The sequence below is a fragment of the Schistocerca cancellata genome, unplaced genomic scaffold (assembly GCF_023864275.1).
Source record: "Schistocerca cancellata isolate TAMUIC-IGC-003103 unplaced genomic scaffold, iqSchCanc2.1 HiC_scaffold_630, whole genome shotgun sequence".
Lineage (NCBI taxonomy): Eukaryota > Metazoa > Arthropoda > Insecta > Orthoptera > Acrididae > Schistocerca > Schistocerca cancellata.
The window spans coordinates 1-16,505 of NW_026046641.1; the positions used below are offsets into that span (position 1 = coordinate 1).

At 49.2% G+C, this 16,505-nt stretch overlaps 24 non-coding genes across 24 annotated transcripts; 12 read left to right on the forward strand and 12 right to left on the reverse strand.

The window, feature by feature from the left end:
- Positions 1–373: 373 nt before the first annotated feature.
- On the forward strand, positions 374–445 carry Trnav-aac (transfer RNA valine (anticodon AAC)). The gene has a single exon. It is a non-coding gene; the product is annotated as a tRNA-Val (tRNA).
- A 208-nt stretch (positions 446–653) lies between these two features.
- Positions 654–725, reverse strand: Trnap-cgg (transfer RNA proline (anticodon CGG)). Its single transcript has one exon. It is a non-coding gene; the product is annotated as a tRNA-Pro (tRNA).
- Positions 726–960: 235 nt separating this feature from the next.
- Trnav-uac (transfer RNA valine (anticodon UAC)) lies at positions 961–1,033 on the forward strand. The gene has a single exon. It is a non-coding gene; the product is annotated as a tRNA-Val (tRNA).
- Positions 1,034–1,664: 631 nt separating this feature from the next.
- On the reverse strand, positions 1,665–1,736 carry Trnap-ugg (transfer RNA proline (anticodon UGG)). The gene has a single exon. It is a non-coding gene; the product is annotated as a tRNA-Pro (tRNA).
- A 1,499-nt stretch (positions 1,737–3,235) lies between these two features.
- Positions 3,236–3,308, forward strand: Trnav-aac (transfer RNA valine (anticodon AAC)). The gene has a single exon. It is a non-coding gene; the product is annotated as a tRNA-Val (tRNA).
- Positions 3,309–3,516: 208 nt separating this feature from the next.
- On the reverse strand, positions 3,517–3,588 carry Trnap-cgg (transfer RNA proline (anticodon CGG)). Its single transcript has one exon. It is a non-coding gene; the product is annotated as a tRNA-Pro (tRNA).
- A 235-nt stretch (positions 3,589–3,823) lies between these two features.
- Positions 3,824–3,896, forward strand: Trnav-uac (transfer RNA valine (anticodon UAC)). The gene has a single exon. It is a non-coding gene; the product is annotated as a tRNA-Val (tRNA).
- A 635-nt stretch (positions 3,897–4,531) lies between these two features.
- Trnap-ugg (transfer RNA proline (anticodon UGG)) lies at positions 4,532–4,603 on the reverse strand. The gene has a single exon. It is a non-coding gene; the product is annotated as a tRNA-Pro (tRNA).
- Positions 4,604–6,103: 1,500 nt separating this feature from the next.
- Positions 6,104–6,176, forward strand: Trnav-aac (transfer RNA valine (anticodon AAC)). The gene has a single exon. It is a non-coding gene; the product is annotated as a tRNA-Val (tRNA).
- A 208-nt stretch (positions 6,177–6,384) lies between these two features.
- Positions 6,385–6,456, reverse strand: Trnap-cgg (transfer RNA proline (anticodon CGG)). Its single transcript has one exon. It is a non-coding gene; the product is annotated as a tRNA-Pro (tRNA).
- A 235-nt stretch (positions 6,457–6,691) lies between these two features.
- Positions 6,692–6,764, forward strand: Trnav-uac (transfer RNA valine (anticodon UAC)). The gene has a single exon. It is a non-coding gene; the product is annotated as a tRNA-Val (tRNA).
- Positions 6,765–7,399: 635 nt separating this feature from the next.
- On the reverse strand, positions 7,400–7,471 carry Trnap-ugg (transfer RNA proline (anticodon UGG)). The gene has a single exon. It is a non-coding gene; the product is annotated as a tRNA-Pro (tRNA).
- Positions 7,472–8,971: 1,500 nt separating this feature from the next.
- Positions 8,972–9,044, forward strand: Trnav-aac (transfer RNA valine (anticodon AAC)). The gene has a single exon. It is a non-coding gene; the product is annotated as a tRNA-Val (tRNA).
- Positions 9,045–9,252: 208 nt separating this feature from the next.
- On the reverse strand, positions 9,253–9,324 carry Trnap-cgg (transfer RNA proline (anticodon CGG)). Its single transcript has one exon. It is a non-coding gene; the product is annotated as a tRNA-Pro (tRNA).
- A 235-nt stretch (positions 9,325–9,559) lies between these two features.
- On the forward strand, positions 9,560–9,632 carry Trnav-uac (transfer RNA valine (anticodon UAC)). The gene has a single exon. It is a non-coding gene; the product is annotated as a tRNA-Val (tRNA).
- Positions 9,633–10,267: 635 nt separating this feature from the next.
- On the reverse strand, positions 10,268–10,339 carry Trnap-ugg (transfer RNA proline (anticodon UGG)). The gene has a single exon. It is a non-coding gene; the product is annotated as a tRNA-Pro (tRNA).
- A 1,500-nt stretch (positions 10,340–11,839) lies between these two features.
- Trnav-aac (transfer RNA valine (anticodon AAC)) lies at positions 11,840–11,912 on the forward strand. The gene has a single exon. It is a non-coding gene; the product is annotated as a tRNA-Val (tRNA).
- Positions 11,913–12,120: 208 nt separating this feature from the next.
- On the reverse strand, positions 12,121–12,192 carry Trnap-cgg (transfer RNA proline (anticodon CGG)). The gene has a single exon. It is a non-coding gene; the product is annotated as a tRNA-Pro (tRNA).
- A 235-nt stretch (positions 12,193–12,427) lies between these two features.
- Trnav-uac (transfer RNA valine (anticodon UAC)) lies at positions 12,428–12,500 on the forward strand. The gene has a single exon. It is a non-coding gene; the product is annotated as a tRNA-Val (tRNA).
- Positions 12,501–13,135: 635 nt separating this feature from the next.
- Positions 13,136–13,207, reverse strand: Trnap-ugg (transfer RNA proline (anticodon UGG)). Its single transcript has one exon. It is a non-coding gene; the product is annotated as a tRNA-Pro (tRNA).
- A 1,500-nt stretch (positions 13,208–14,707) lies between these two features.
- On the forward strand, positions 14,708–14,781 carry Trnav-aac (transfer RNA valine (anticodon AAC)). Its single transcript has one exon. It is a non-coding gene; the product is annotated as a tRNA-Val (tRNA).
- Positions 14,782–14,989: 208 nt separating this feature from the next.
- On the reverse strand, positions 14,990–15,061 carry Trnap-cgg (transfer RNA proline (anticodon CGG)). Its single transcript has one exon. It is a non-coding gene; the product is annotated as a tRNA-Pro (tRNA).
- A 235-nt stretch (positions 15,062–15,296) lies between these two features.
- Trnav-uac (transfer RNA valine (anticodon UAC)) lies at positions 15,297–15,369 on the forward strand. The gene has a single exon. It is a non-coding gene; the product is annotated as a tRNA-Val (tRNA).
- A 635-nt stretch (positions 15,370–16,004) lies between these two features.
- On the reverse strand, positions 16,005–16,076 carry Trnap-ugg (transfer RNA proline (anticodon UGG)). The gene has a single exon. It is a non-coding gene; the product is annotated as a tRNA-Pro (tRNA).
- Between the last annotated feature and the right edge of the window lie 429 nt (positions 16,077–16,505).

The window sequence follows — 16,505 nt, forward strand, 5'->3', positions numbered from 1 at the left end:
GTCCGGGCGCCGGCGCGCCAGCGGTGGCCTGACGGAGCTGCTGGTGCCTTCATGTAGAGCTACCGCTGAGTCCGGGCTCCTCGCCGCTAACGAAGTGATTGCTTTTGTGACATCATTTGCAATAGCGACTGCGCGAATTGACGGTACCTCGTATGGAAAGAATGAGAAGCTGATGCTGCTGAGGACTCGGCCGCGAGCATTTCCGACGACTTCTTGGCTCTCATTCGTGATGGCATTCAGACAGGCAAGGGTGCTGTCGATTGTTGCATACGAATGCGAAATACCTGCATTGTGCGTTTCCGCAAAGTGATTTTTACGCCAAAGTTGCGATCGTCCTACAAGTTGTGTCAGATGTGGAGCACAGAGCGTAGCAGTTTCCGTGGTGTAGCGGTTATCACGTCTGCCTAACACGCAGAAGGTCCCCGTTCGATTCCGGGCGGAAACACTTTTTCGTCGCACTCAACAAGACCCTTGCTACAATCTCTACTGTGACCATTTAAATCAATTTCAAACGGCCCACCACCAGGGCTCAGATGATACATGAAACTCTTTCAGAACCGGCTACTTGGTTTTTGTGCTTACCTGGAGGGCTGGAAATGCGCGGAACAGCCGCCGGCATGACGGTAGTTGCCACACGTTTGCACAAAACGCAAGGGCTCGTCCGGGATTTGAACCCGGGACCTCCTGCACCCGAAGCAGGAATCATACCCCTAGACCAACGAGCCTGTTCGTAGCGTCTAAGCGCTGCACATGACTGACGCCTCCGTTCTTGGTATCACCATGCAGAGCTGCCGCTCACCCAGCGTTTTCCCTGGCTGTTGCGGTTTGATTGTTTTCATCGATGTCTTTTACAATAGCAAACTTCTAGAATCGGAGGGAGCTCGTAGGCGATGCCTTTGCTTACGCAGGAAAAATCTGTTGCCACTACGGGTTTCTAGGTAGAACAGCCGCAGAGCCGTCGTTTCCGTGGTGTAGCGGTTATCACGTCTGCTTTACACGCAGAAGGTCCCCGGTTCGATCCCGGGCGGAAACACGACTTTTTTAAACCCCTTTTCGGATTCCATTTCCGAGATTACGTCACGTCTGCGTATGCATGATAATAAATGTCGTGTGCTACACGGATATCGCTTCATTTTACTGTCAAATGCTCTTGCTCCCATAGTGTACCGGTATTCAGTAACTCAGAACGCTCGTAGCTCCATTCTGGCCGGCAAAGTTTATAATCCATTTCTTCAGGACTACTTCAAGTGCGCTTCATACTGGCTTTCCTGAGCTCACTGCACTCGCCTTGTCACAGCTCTGTTGAAGTGTGAACGTAACTAATAGTGAGAAACTCTTAACTACGCTCAGTCTTGTATCCCACCCTTTGGTTGTTGTCGTCGCTAATCAGATGAAGGTAGACTGCTCCACGATTGAGGTTCGTCTCACTCACGGTGCACATGTTCTGCAAACACAACCTTTGTTTTCCGTTGCATGCAAGATTACTGTCGGCTCTTCTACAGCATCGACCCATGTAATTTACTGGTGTCAGATTCTTGCCATATCAAACGGTCCCTTCATCACCGTAGTGCTACACAAAGCGTGCTGCGGCAGGCATCTATTCTTCATTGCAGAGCTGCAAACGTGGGTGAGCTCCACCTACTCTCAGCACGGTCAAAACGGTAGGGCTCGTCCGGGATTTGAACCCGGGACCTCCTGCACCCAAAGCAGGAATCATACCCCTAGACCAACGAGCCACCTGCCAGTAGCAATGAAGCTAATCCCAAGCAGTCCAGCTCCGAGGAACACTAACTTCCATGTAAATCAGAAACAAAAGCGCTTTCTGAAGGCAGCGCTCACCACTGATGGGAAGAATATGAAAGGCAATGATATAGAGTGAATAATTTCATCGCGCTCTGCAGATGAACAGACGGTGGTGTTTCACTTTCGTCATGTGCTTTCTCAGTGTCAAGGGAAGGCATGTGCACTAAACAAAAGAACATCGGAATCCGAAACACCAACTCATAACGAAAAGATTGCGGAATATACTGCAAGCAAAACTTCCAGAAGACCAATCCTGAAGGCGTCGGTGCCTTAACAATTATTCCGTGCAGCAATGATCATCTAGGAAGAGCCAACTGTACGTGTCGCTCCACCACACAACTTTTTTTGATATTGTTTTACCTAAATTCCCATTACCTCTTCGTTACAAGAATACTGATGGTTTTCACCTGATCTGCTTCGTCCAGCAGCGATAGTAGTAAGTAAATCGACGACAGTTTCATTAAAAGTAGGTCAGACACAGAAATCGGAGTTACGTGTAGCTCATGTTATTACGCTTTCAAATGCAGTTCTCCGGCTGGGAGTAGTGGCGTACTCCTGTAATCCAAGCGTCTGGGAGGCCGTTGTTGTGGAAGAGATCTGGGAACAACTACAGATTCGGCCGTTTCATCAGCTCAGGAACGACCGCGACGCCTTCATCGAGCTCTGCAGATTGACCAGATAGCAGTGCGGAATTTTCGGCTAGTGGTGGCTCGGGGTTAAGAGAAATCGAGAGCAGTGAGCAAAACTACATCGGGAAACCGAAACAGACGACTCATAACGAAAAGATTGCGGAATGTACTGCAAAAGCAAAACTTCGAGAAGACGAACTCTGAAGCCGTCGGTGCCTTAACAATCATTCCGTGCAGCAACGATAATCTGGCGAGAGCGAGGCGTGGGTTGTCGCTCGACCACACAACACATTTTATATAATGTTCTACTTATTCTAAACTTGCGTTTCCAGATCATCAGTAAAATACTGTGTGATTTACACCTGGTTTCCTTCTTCCAAAAGCGATATTAAGAAGTACATCGACTGCAGCGTCATTGACGGTCGTGGGTCCGGGCGCCGGCGCGCCAGCGGTGGCCTGACGGAGCTGCTGGTGCCTTCATGTAGAGCTACCGCTGAGTCCGGGCTCCTCGCCGCTAACGAAGTGATTGCTTTTGGTGACATCATTTGCAATAGCGACTGCGCGAATTGACGGTACCTCGTATGGAAAGAATGAGAAGCTGATGCTGCTGAGGACTCGGCCGCGAGCATTTCCGACGACTTCTTGGGCTCTCATTCGTGATGGCATTCAGACAGGCAAGGGTGCTGTCGATTGTTGCATACGAATGCGAAATACCTGCATTGTGCGTTTCCGCAAAGTGATTTTTACGCCAAAGTTGCGATCGTCCTACAAGTTGTGTCAGATGTGGAGCACAGAGCGTAGCAGTTTCCGTGGTGTAGCGGTTATCACGTCTGCCTAACACGCAGAAGGTCCCCGGTTCGATTCCGGGCGGAAACACTTTTTCGTCGCACTCAACAAGACCCTTGCTACAATCTCTACTGTGACCATTTAAATCAATTTCAAACGGCCCACCACCAGGGCTCAGATGATACATGAAACTCTTTCAGAACCGGCTACTTGGTTTTTGTGCTTACCTGGAGGGCTGGAAATGCGCGGAACAGCCGCCGGCATGACGGTAGTTGCCACACGTTTGCACAAAACGCAAGGGCTCGTCCGGTATTTGAACCCGGGACCTCCTGCACCCGAAGCAGGAATCATACCCCTAGACCAACGAGCCTGTTCGTAGCGTCTAAGCGCTGCACATGACTGACGCCTCCGTTCTTGGTATCACCATGCAGAGCTGCCGCTCACCCAGCGTTTTCCCTGGCTGTTGCGGTTTGATTGTTTTCATCGATGTCTTTTACAATAGCAAACTTCTAGAATCGGAGGGAGCTCGTAGGCGATGCCTTTGCTTACGCAGGAAAAATCTGTTGCCACTACGGGTTTCTAGGTAGAACAGCCGCAGAGCCGTCGTTTCCGTGGTGTAGCGGTTATCACGTCTGCTTTACACGCAGAAGGTCCCCGGTTCGATCCCGGGCGGAAACACGACTTTTTTTAAACCCCTTTTCGGATTCCATTTCCGAGATTACGTCACGTCTGCGTATGCATGGATAATAAATGTCGTGTGCTACACGGATATCGCTTCATTTTACTGTCAAATGCTCTTGCTCCCATAGTGTACCGGTATTCAGTAACTCAGAACGCTCGTAGCTCCATTCTGGCCGGCAAAGTTTATAATCCATTTCTTCAGGACTACTTCAAGTGCGCTTCATACTGGCTTTCCTGAGCTCACTGCACTCGCCTTGTCACAGCTCTGTTGAAGTGTGAACGTAACTAATAGTGAGAAACTCTTAACTACGCTCAGTCTTGTATCCCACCCTTTGGTTGTTGTCGTCGCTAATCAGATGAAGGTAGACTGCTCCACGATTGAGGTTCGTCTCCACTCACGGTGCACATGTTCTGCAAACACAACCTTTGTTTTCCGTTGCATGCAAGATTACTGTCGGCTCTTCTACAGCATCGACCCATGTAATTTACTGGTGTCAGATTCTTGCCATATCAAACGGTCCCTTCATCACCGTAGTGCTACACAAAGCGTGCTGCGGCAGGCATCTATTCTTCATTGCAGAGCTGCAAACGTGGGTGAGCTCCACCTACTCTTCAGCACGGTCAAAACGGTAGGGCTCGTCCGGGATTTGAACCCGGGACCTCCTGCACCCAAAGCAGGAATCATACCCCTAGACCAACGAGCCACCTGCCAGTAGCAATGAAGCTAATCCCAAGCAGTCCAGCTCCGAGGAACACTAACTTCCATGTAAATCAGAAACAAAAGCGCTTTCTGAAGGCAGCGCTCACCACTGATGGGAAGAATATGAAAGGCAATGAATATAGAGTGAATAATTTCATCGCGCTCTGCAGATGAACAGACGGTGGTGTTTCACTTTCGTCATGTGCTTTCTCAGTGTCAAGGGAAGGCATGTGCACTAAACAAAAGAACATCGGGAATCCGAAACACCAACTCATAACGAAAAGATTGCGGAATATACTGCAAGCAAAACTTCCAGAAGACCAATCCTGAAGGCGTCGGTGCCTTAACAATTATTCCGTGCAGCAATGATCATCTAGGAAGAGCCAACTGTACGTGTCGCTCCACCACACAACTTTTTTTGATATTGTTTTACCTAAATTCCCATTACCTCTTCGTTACAAGAATACTGATGGTTTTCACCTGATCTGCTTCGTCCAGCAGCGATAGTAGTAAGTAAATCGACGACAGTTTCATTAAAAGTAGGTCAGACACAGAAATCGGAGTTACGTGTAGCTCATGTTATTACGCTTTCAAATGCAGTTCTCCGGCTGGGAGTAGTGGCGTACTCCTGTAATCCAAGCGTCTGGGAGGCCGTTGTTGTGGAAGAGATCTGGGAACAACTACAGATTCGGCCGTTTCATCAGCTCAGGAACGACCGCGACGCCTTCATCGAGCTCTGCAGATTGACCAGATAGCAGTGCGGAATTTTCGGCTAGTGGTGGCTCGGGGTTAAGAGAAATCGAGAGCAGTGAGCAAAACTACATCGGGAAACCGAAACAGACGACTCATAACGAAAAGATTGCGGAATGTACTGCAAAAGCAAAACTTCGAGAAGACGAACTCTGAAGCCGTCGGTGCCTTAACAATCATTCCGTGCAGCAACGATAATCTGGCGAGAGCGAGGCGTGGGTGTCGCTCGACCACACAACACATTTTATATAATGTTCTACTTATTCTAAACTTGCGTTTCCAGATCATCAGTAAAATACTGTGTGATTTACACCTGGTTTCCTTCTTCCAAAAGCGATATTAAGAAGTACATCGACTGCAGCGTCATTGACGGTCGTGGGTCCGGGCGCCGGCGCGCCAGCGGTGGCCTGACGGAGCTGCTGGTGCCTTCATGTAGAGCTACCGCTGAGTCCGGGCTCCTCGCCGCTAACGAAGTGATTGCTTTTGGTGACATCATTTGCAATAGCGACTGCGCGAATTGACGGTACCTCGTATGGAAAGAATGAGAAGCTGATGCTGCTGAGGACTCGGCCGCGAGCATTTCCGACGACTTCTTGGGCTCTCATTCGTGATGGCATTCAGACAGGCAAGGGTGCTGTCGATTGTTGCATACGAATGCGAAATACCTGCATTGTGCGTTTCCGCAAAGTGATTTTTACGCCAAAGTTGCGATCGTCCTACAAGTTGTGTCAGATGTGGAGCACAGAGCGTAGCAGTTTCCGTGGTGTAGCGGTTATCACGTCTGCCTAACACGCAGAAGGTCCCCGGTTCGATTCCGGGCGGAAACACTTTTTCGTCGCACTCAACAAGACCCTTGCTACAATCTCTACTGTGACCATTTAAATCAATTTCAAACGGCCCACCACCAGGGCTCAGATGATACATGAAACTCTTTCAGAACCGGCTACTTGGTTTTTGTGCTTACCTGGAGGGCTGGAAATGCGCGGAACAGCCGCCGGCATGACGGTAGTTGCCACACGTTTGCACAAAACGCAAGGGCTCGTCCGGTATTTGAACCCGGGACCTCCTGCACCCGAAGCAGGAATCATACCCCTAGACCAACGAGCCTGTTCGTAGCGTCTAAGCGCTGCACATGACTGACGCCTCCGTTCTTGGTATCACCATGCAGAGCTGCCGCTCACCCAGCGTTTTCCCTGGCTGTTGCGGTTTGATTGTTTTCATCGATGTCTTTTACAATAGCAAACTTCTAGAATCGGAGGGAGCTCGTAGGCGATGCCTTTGCTTACGCAGGAAAAATCTGTTGCCACTACGGGTTTCTAGGTAGAACAGCCGCAGAGCCGTCGTTTCCGTGGTGTAGCGGTTATCACGTCTGCTTTACACGCAGAAGGTCCCCGGTTCGATCCCGGGCGGAAACACGACTTTTTTTAAACCCCTTTTCGGATTCCATTTCCGAGATTACGTCACGTCTGCGTATGCATGGATAATAAATGTCGTGTGCTACACGGATATCGCTTCATTTTACTGTCAAATGCTCTTGCTCCCATAGTGTACCGGTATTCAGTAACTCAGAACGCTCGTAGCTCCATTCTGGCCGGCAAAGTTTATAATCCATTTCTTCAGGACTACTTCAAGTGCGCTTCATACTGGCTTTCCTGAGCTCACTGCACTCGCCTTGTCACAGCTCTGTTGAAGTGTGAACGTAACTAATAGTGAGAAACTCTTAACTACGCTCAGTCTTGTATCCCACCCTTTGGTTGTTGTCGTCGCTAATCAGATGAAGGTAGACTGCTCCACGATTGAGGTTCGTCTCCACTCACGGTGCACATGTTCTGCAAACACAACCTTTGTTTTCCGTTGCATGCAAGATTACTGTCGGCTCTTCTACAGCATCGACCCATGTAATTTACTGGTGTCAGATTCTTGCCATATCAAACGGTCCCTTCATCACCGTAGTGCTACACAAAGCGTGCTGCGGCAGGCATCTATTCTTCATTGCAGAGCTGCAAACGTGGGTGAGCTCCACCTACTCTTCAGCACGGTCAAAACGGTAGGGCTCGTCCGGGATTTGAACCCGGGACCTCCTGCACCCAAAGCAGGAATCATACCCCTAGACCAACGAGCCACCTGCCAGTAGCAATGAAGCTAATCCCAAGCAGTCCAGCTCCGAGGAACACTAACTTCCATGTAAATCAGAAACAAAAGCGCTTTCTGAAGGCAGCGCTCACCACTGATGGGAAGAATATGAAAGGCAATGAATATAGAGTGAATAATTTCATCGCGCTCTGCAGATGAACAGACGGTGGTGTTTCACTTTCGTCATGTGCTTTCTCAGTGTCAAGGGAAGGCATGTGCACTAAACAAAAGAACATCGGGAATCCGAAACACCAACTCATAACGAAAAGATTGCGGAATATACTGCAAGCAAAACTTCCAGAAGACCAATCCTGAAGGCGTCGGTGCCTTAACAATTATTCCGTGCAGCAATGATCATCTAGGAAGAGCCAACTGTACGTGTCGCTCCACCACACAACTTTTTTTGATATTGTTTTACCTAAATTCCCATTACCTCTTCGTTACAAGAATACTGATGGTTTTCACCTGATCTGCTTCGTCCAGCAGCGATAGTAGTAAGTAAATCGACGACAGTTTCATTAAAAGTAGGTCAGACACAGAAATCGGAGTTACGTGTAGCTCATGTTATTACGCTTTCAAATGCAGTTCTCCGGCTGGGAGTAGTGGCGTACTCCTGTAATCCAAGCGTCTGGGAGGCCGTTGTTGTGGAAGAGATCTGGGAACAACTACAGATTCGGCCGTTTCATCAGCTCAGGAACGACCGCGACGCCTTCATCGAGCTCTGCAGATTGACCAGATAGCAGTGCGGAATTTTCGGCTAGTGGTGGCTCGGGGTTAAGAGAAATCGAGAGCAGTGAGCAAAACTACATCGGGAAACCGAAACAGACGACTCATAACGAAAAGATTGCGGAATGTACTGCAAAAGCAAAACTTCGAGAAGACGAACTCTGAAGCCGTCGGTGCCTTAACAATCATTCCGTGCAGCAACGATAATCTGGCGAGAGCGAGGCGTGGGTGTCGCTCGACCACACAACACATTTTATATAATGTTCTACTTATTCTAAACTTGCGTTTCCAGATCATCAGTAAAATACTGTGTGATTTACACCTGGTTTCCTTCTTCCAAAAGCGATATTAAGAAGTACATCGACTGCAGCGTCATTGACGGTCGTGGGTCCGGGCGCCGGCGCGCCAGCGGTGGCCTGACGGAGCTGCTGGTGCCTTCATGTAGAGCTACCGCTGAGTCCGGGCTCCTCGCCGCTAACGAAGTGATTGCTTTTGGTGACATCATTTGCAATAGCGACTGCGCGAATTGACGGTACCTCGTATGGAAAGAATGAGAAGCTGATGCTGCTGAGGACTCGGCCGCGAGCATTTCCGACGACTTCTTGGGCTCTCATTCGTGATGGCATTCAGACAGGCAAGGGTGCTGTCGATTGTTGCATACGAATGCGAAATACCTGCATTGTGCGTTTCCGCAAAGTGATTTTTACGCCAAAGTTGCGATCGTCCTACAAGTTGTGTCAGATGTGGAGCACAGAGCGTAGCAGTTTCCGTGGTGTAGCGGTTATCACGTCTGCCTAACACGCAGAAGGTCCCCGGTTCGATTCCGGGCGGAAACACTTTTTCGTCGCACTCAACAAGACCCTTGCTACAATCTCTACTGTGACCATTTAAATCAATTTCAAACGGCCCACCACCAGGGCTCAGATGATACATGAAACTCTTTCAGAACCGGCTACTTGGTTTTTGTGCTTACCTGGAGGGCTGGAAATGCGCGGAACAGCCGCCGGCATGACGGTAGTTGCCACACGTTTGCACAAAACGCAAGGGCTCGTCCGGTATTTGAACCCGGGACCTCCTGCACCCGAAGCAGGAATCATACCCCTAGACCAACGAGCCTGTTCGTAGCGTCTAAGCGCTGCACATGACTGACGCCTCCGTTCTTGGTATCACCATGCAGAGCTGCCGCTCACCCAGCGTTTTCCCTGGCTGTTGCGGTTTGATTGTTTTCATCGATGTCTTTTACAATAGCAAACTTCTAGAATCGGAGGGAGCTCGTAGGCGATGCCTTTGCTTACGCAGGAAAAATCTGTTGCCACTACGGGTTTCTAGGTAGAACAGCCGCAGAGCCGTCGTTTCCGTGGTGTAGCGGTTATCACGTCTGCTTTACACGCAGAAGGTCCCCGGTTCGATCCCGGGCGGAAACACGACTTTTTTTAAACCCCTTTTCGGATTCCATTTCCGAGATTACGTCACGTCTGCGTATGCATGGATAATAAATGTCGTGTGCTACACGGATATCGCTTCATTTTACTGTCAAATGCTCTTGCTCCCATAGTGTACCGGTATTCAGTAACTCAGAACGCTCGTAGCTCCATTCTGGCCGGCAAAGTTTATAATCCATTTCTTCAGGACTACTTCAAGTGCGCTTCATACTGGCTTTCCTGAGCTCACTGCACTCGCCTTGTCACAGCTCTGTTGAAGTGTGAACGTAACTAATAGTGAGAAACTCTTAACTACGCTCAGTCTTGTATCCCACCCTTTGGTTGTTGTCGTCGCTAATCAGATGAAGGTAGACTGCTCCACGATTGAGGTTCGTCTCCACTCACGGTGCACATGTTCTGCAAACACAACCTTTGTTTTCCGTTGCATGCAAGATTACTGTCGGCTCTTCTACAGCATCGACCCATGTAATTTACTGGTGTCAGATTCTTGCCATATCAAACGGTCCCTTCATCACCGTAGTGCTACACAAAGCGTGCTGCGGCAGGCATCTATTCTTCATTGCAGAGCTGCAAACGTGGGTGAGCTCCACCTACTCTTCAGCACGGTCAAAACGGTAGGGCTCGTCCGGGATTTGAACCCGGGACCTCCTGCACCCAAAGCAGGAATCATACCCCTAGACCAACGAGCCACCTGCCAGTAGCAATGAAGCTAATCCCAAGCAGTCCAGCTCCGAGGAACACTAACTTCCATGTAAATCAGAAACAAAAGCGCTTTCTGAAGGCAGCGCTCACCACTGATGGGAAGAATATGAAAGGCAATGAATATAGAGTGAATAATTTCATCGCGCTCTGCAGATGAACAGACGGTGGTGTTTCACTTTCGTCATGTGCTTTCTCAGTGTCAAGGGAAGGCATGTGCACTAAACAAAAGAACATCGGGAATCCGAAACACCAACTCATAACGAAAAGATTGCGGAATATACTGCAAGCAAAACTTCCAGAAGACCAATCCTGAAGGCGTCGGTGCCTTAACAATTATTCCGTGCAGCAATGATCATCTAGGAAGAGCCAACTGTACGTGTCGCTCCACCACACAACTTTTTTTGATATTGTTTTACCTAAATTCCCATTACCTCTTCGTTACAAGAATACTGATGGTTTTCACCTGATCTGCTTCGTCCAGCAGCGATAGTAGTAAGTAAATCGACGACAGTTTCATTAAAAGTAGGTCAGACACAGAAATCGGAGTTACGTGTAGCTCATGTTATTACGCTTTCAAATGCAGTTCTCCGGCTGGGAGTAGTGGCGTACTCCTGTAATCCAAGCGTCTGGGAGGCCGTTGTTGTGGAAGAGATCTGGGAACAACTACAGATTCGGCCGTTTCATCAGCTCAGGAACGACCGCGACGCCTTCATCGAGCTCTGCAGATTGACCAGATAGCAGTGCGGAATTTTCGGCTAGTGGTGGCTCGGGGTTAAGAGAAATCGAGAGCAGTGAGCAAAACTACATCGGGAAACCGAAACAGACGACTCATAACGAAAAGATTGCGGAATGTACTGCAAAAGCAAAACTTCGAGAAGACGAACTCTGAAGCCGTCGGTGCCTTAACAATCATTCCGTGCAGCAACGATAATCTGGCGAGAGCGAGGCGTGGGTGTCGCTCGACCACACAACACATTTTATATAATGTTCTACTTATTCTAAACTTGCGTTTCCAGATCATCAGTAAAATACTGTGTGATTTACACCTGGTTTCCTTCTTCCAAAAGCGATATTAAGAAGTACATCGACTGCAGCGTCATTGACGGTCGTGGGTCCGGGCGCCGGCGCGCCAGCGGTGGCCTGACGGAGCTGCTGGTGCCTTCATGTAGAGCTACCGCTGAGTCCGGGCTCCTCGCCGCTAACGAAGTGATTGCTTTTGGTGACATCATTTGCAATAGCGACTGCGCGAATTGACGGTACCTCGTATGGAAAGAATGAGAAGCTGATGCTGCTGAGGACTCGGCCGCGAGCATTTCCGACGACTTCTTGGGCTCTCATTCGTGATGGCATTCAGACAGGCAAGGGTGCTGTCGATTGTTGCATACGAATGCGAAATACCTGCATTGTGCGTTTCCGCAAAGTGATTTTTACGCCAAAGTTGCGATCGTCCTACAAGTTGTGTCAGATGTGGAGCACAGAGCGTAGCAGTTTCCGTGGTGTAGCGGTTATCACGTCTGCCTAACACGCAGAAGGTCCCCGGTTCGATTCCGGGCGGAAACACTTTTTCGTCGCACTCAACAAGACCCTTGCTACAATCTCTACTGTGACCATTTAAATCAATTTCAAACGGCCCACCACCAGGGCTCAGATGATACATGAAACTCTTTCAGAACCGGCTACTTGGTTTTTGTGCTTACCTGGAGGGCTGGAAATGCGCGGAACAGCCGCCGGCATGACGGTAGTTGCCACACGTTTGCACAAAACGCAAGGGCTCGTCCGGGATTTGAACCCGGGACCTCCTGCACCCGAAGCAGGAATCATACCCCTAGACCAACGAGCCTGTTCGTAGCGTCTAAGCGCTGCACATGACTGACGCCTCCGTTCTTGGTATCACCATGCAGAGCTGCCGCTCACCCAGCGTTTTCCCTGGCTGTTGCGGTTTGATTGTTTTCATCGATGTCTTTTACAATAGCAAACTTCTAGAATCGGAGGGAGCTCGTAGGCGATGCCTTTGCTTACGCAGGAAAAATCTGTTGCCACTACGGGTTTCTAGGTAGAACAGCCGCAGAGCCGTCGTTTCCGTGGTGTAGCGGTTATCACGTCTGCTTTACACGCAGAAGGTCCCCGGTTCGATCCCGGGCGGAAACACGACTTTTTTTAAACCCCTTTTCGGATTCCATTTCCGAGATTACGTCACGTCTGCGTATGCATGGATAATAAATGTCGTGTGCTACACGGATATCGCTTCATTTTACTGTCAAATGCTCTTGCTCCCATAGTGTACCGGTATTCAGTAACTCAGAACGCTCGTAGCTCCATTCTGGCCGGCAAAGTTTATAATCCATTTCTTCAGGACTACTTCAAGTGCGCTTCATACTGGCTTTCCTGAGCTCACTGCACTCGCCTTGTCACAGCTCTGTTGAAGTGTGAACGTAACTAATAGTGAGAAACTCTTAACTACGCTCAGTCTTGTATCCCACCCTTTGGTTGTTGTCGTCGCTAATCAGATGAAGGTAGACTGCTCCACGATTGAGGTTCGTCTCCACTCACGGTGCACATGTTCTGCAAACACAACCTTTGTTTTCCGTTGCATGCAAGATTACTGTCGGCTCTTCTACAGCATCGACCCATGTAATTTACTGGTGTCAGATTCTTGCCATATCAAACGGTCCCTTCATCACCGTAGTGCTACACAAAGCGTGCTGCGGCAGGCATCTATTCTTCATTGCAGAGCTGCAAACGTGGGTGAGCTCCACCTACTCTTCAGCACGGTCAAAACGGTAGGGCTCGTCCGGGATTTGAACCCGGGACCTCCTGCACCCAAAGCAGGAATCATACCCCTAGACCAACGAGCCACCTGCCAGTAGCAATGAAGCTAATCCCAAGCAGTCCAGCTCCGAGGAACACTAACTTCCATGTAAATCAGAAACAAAAGCGCTTTCTGAAGGCAGCGCTCACCACTGATGGGAAGAATATGAAAGGCAATGAATATAGAGTGAATAATTTCATCGCGCTCTGCAGATGAACAGACGGTGGTGTTTCACTTTCGTCATGTGCTTTCTCAGTGTCAAGGGAAGGCATGTGCACTAAACAAAAGAACATCGGGAATCCGAAACACCAACTCATAACGAAAAGATTGCGGAATATACTGCAAGCAAAACTTCCAGAAGACCAATCCTGAAGGCGTCGGTGCCTTAACAATTATTCCGTGCAGCAATGATCATCTAGGAAGAGCCAACTGTACGTGTCGCTCCACCACACAACTTTTTTTGATATTGTTTTACCTAAATTCCCATTACCTCTTCGTTACAAGAATACTGATGGTTTTCACCTGATCTGCTTCGTCCAGCAGCGATAGTAGTAAGTAAATCGACGACAGTTTCATTAAAAGTAGGTCAGACACAGAAATCGGAGTTACGTGTAGCTCATGTTATTACGCTTTCAAATGCAGTTCTCCGGCTGGGAGTAGTGGCGTACTCCTGTAATCCAAGCGTCTGGGAGGCCGTTGTTGTGGAAGAGATCTGGGAACAACTACAGATTCGGCCGTTTCATCAGCTCAGGAACGACCGCGACGCCTTCATCGAGCTCTGCAGATTGACCAGATAGCAGTGCGGAATTTTCGGCTAGTGGTGGCTCGGGGTTAAGAGAAATCGAGAGCAGTGAGCAAAACTACATCGGGAAACCGAAACAGACGACTCATAACGAAAAGATTGCGGAATGTACTGCAAAAGCAAAACTTCGAGAAGACGAACTCTGAAGCCGTCGGTGCCTTAACAATCATTCCGTGCAGCAACGATAATCTGGCGAGAGCGAGGCGTGGGTGTCGCTCGACCACACAACACATTTTATATAATGTTCTACTTATTCTAAACTTGCGTTTCCAGATCATCAGTAAAATACTGTGTGATTTACACCTGGTTTCCTTCTTCCAAAAGCGATATTGAGAAGTACATCGACTGCAGCGTCATTGACGGTCGTGGGTCCGGGCGCCGGCGCGCCAGCGGTGGCCTGACGGAGCTGCTGGTGCCTTCATGTAGAGCTACCGCTGAGTCCGGGCTCCTCGCCGCTAACGAAGTGATTGCTTTTGGTGACATCATTTGCAATAGCGACTGCGCGAATTGACGGTACCTCGTATGGAAAGAATGAGAAGCTGATGCTGCTGAGGACTCGGCCGCGAGCATTTCCGACGACTTCTTGGGCTCTCATTCGTGATGGCATTCAGACAGGCAAGGGTGCTGTCGATTGTTGCATACGAATGCGAAATACCTGCATTGTGCGTTTCCGCAAAGTGATTTTTACGCCAAAGTTGCGATGGTCCTACAAGTTGTGTCAGATGTGGAGCACAGAGCGTAGCAGTTTCCGTAGTGTAGCGGTTATCAACGCCGGCCTAACACGCAGAAGGTCCCCGGTTCGATTCCGGGCGGAAACACTTTTTCGTCGCACTCAACAAGACCCTTGCTACAATCTCTACTGTGACCATTTAAATCAATTTCAAACGGCCCACCACCAGGGCTCAGATGATACATGAAACTCTTTCAGAACCGGCTACTTGGTTTTTGTGCTTACCTGGAGGGCTGGAAATGCGCGGAACAGCCGCCGGCATGACGGTAGTTGCCACACGTTTGCACAAAACGCAAGGGCTCGTCCGGGATTTGAACCCGGGACCTCCTGCACCCGAAGCAGGAATCATACCCCTAGACCAACGAGCCTGTTCGTAGCGTCTAAGCGCTGCACATGACTGACGCCTCCGTTCTTGGTATCACCATGCAGAGCTGCCGCTCACCCAGCGTTTTCCCTGGCTGTTGCGGTTTGATTGTTTTCATCGATGTCTTTTACAATAGCAAACTTCTAGAATCGGAGGGAGCTCGTAGGCGATGCCTTTGCTTACGCAGGAAAAATCTGTTGCCACTACGGGTTTCTAGGTAGAACAGCCGCAGAGCCGTCGTTTCCGTGGTGTAGCGGTTATCACGTCTGCTTTACACGCAGAAGGTCCCCGGTTCGATCCCGGGCGGAAACACGACTTTTTTTAAACCCCTTTTCGGATTCCATTTCCGAGATAACGTCACGTCTGCGTATGCATGGATAATAAATGTCGTGTGCTACACGGATATCGCTTCATTTTACTGTCAAATGCTCTTGCTCCCATAGTGTACCGGTATTCAGTAACTCAGAACGCTCGTAGCTCCATTCTGGCCGGCAAAGTTTATAATCCATTTCTTCAGGACTACTTCAAGTGCGCTTCATACTGGCTTTCCTGAGCTCACTGCACTCGCCTTGTCACAGCTCTGTTGAAGTGTGAACGTAACTAATAGTGAGAAACTCTTAACTACGCTCAGTCTTGTATCCCACCCTTTGGTTGTTGTCGTCGCTAATCAGATGAAGGTAGACTGCTCCACGATTGAGGTTCGTCTCCACTCACGGTGCACATGTTCTGCAAACACAACCTTTGTTTTCCGTTGCATGCAAGATTACTGTCGGCTCTTCTACAGCATCGACCCATGTAATTTACTGGTGTCAGATTCTTGCCATATCAAACGGTCCCTTCATCACCGTAGTGCTACACAAAGCGTGCTGCGGCAGGCATCTATTCTTCATTGCAGAGCTGCAAACGTGGGTGAGCTCCACCTACTCTTCAGCACGGTCAAAACGGTAGGGCTCGTCCGGGATTTGAACCCGGGACCTCCTGCACCCAAAGCAGGAATCATACCCCTAGACCAACGAGCCACCTGCCAGTAGCAATGAAGCTAATCCCAAGCAGTCCAGCTCCGAGGAACACTAACTTCCATGTAAATCAGAAACAAAAGCGCTTTCTGAAGGCAGCGCTCACCACTGATGGGAAGAATATGAAAGGCAATGAATATAGAGTGAATAATTTCATCGCGCTCTGCAGATGAACAGACGGTGGTGTTTCACTTTCGTCATGTGCTTTCTCAGTGTCAAGGGAAGGCATGTGCACTAAACAAAAGAACATCGGGAATCCGAAACACCAACTCATAACGAAAAGATTGCGGAATATACTGCAAGCAAAACTTCCAGAAGACCACTCCTGAAGGCGTCGGTGCCTTAACAATTATTCCGTGCAGCAATGATCATCTAGGAAGAGCCAACTGTACGTGTCGCTCCACCACACAACTTTTTTTGATATTGTTTTAC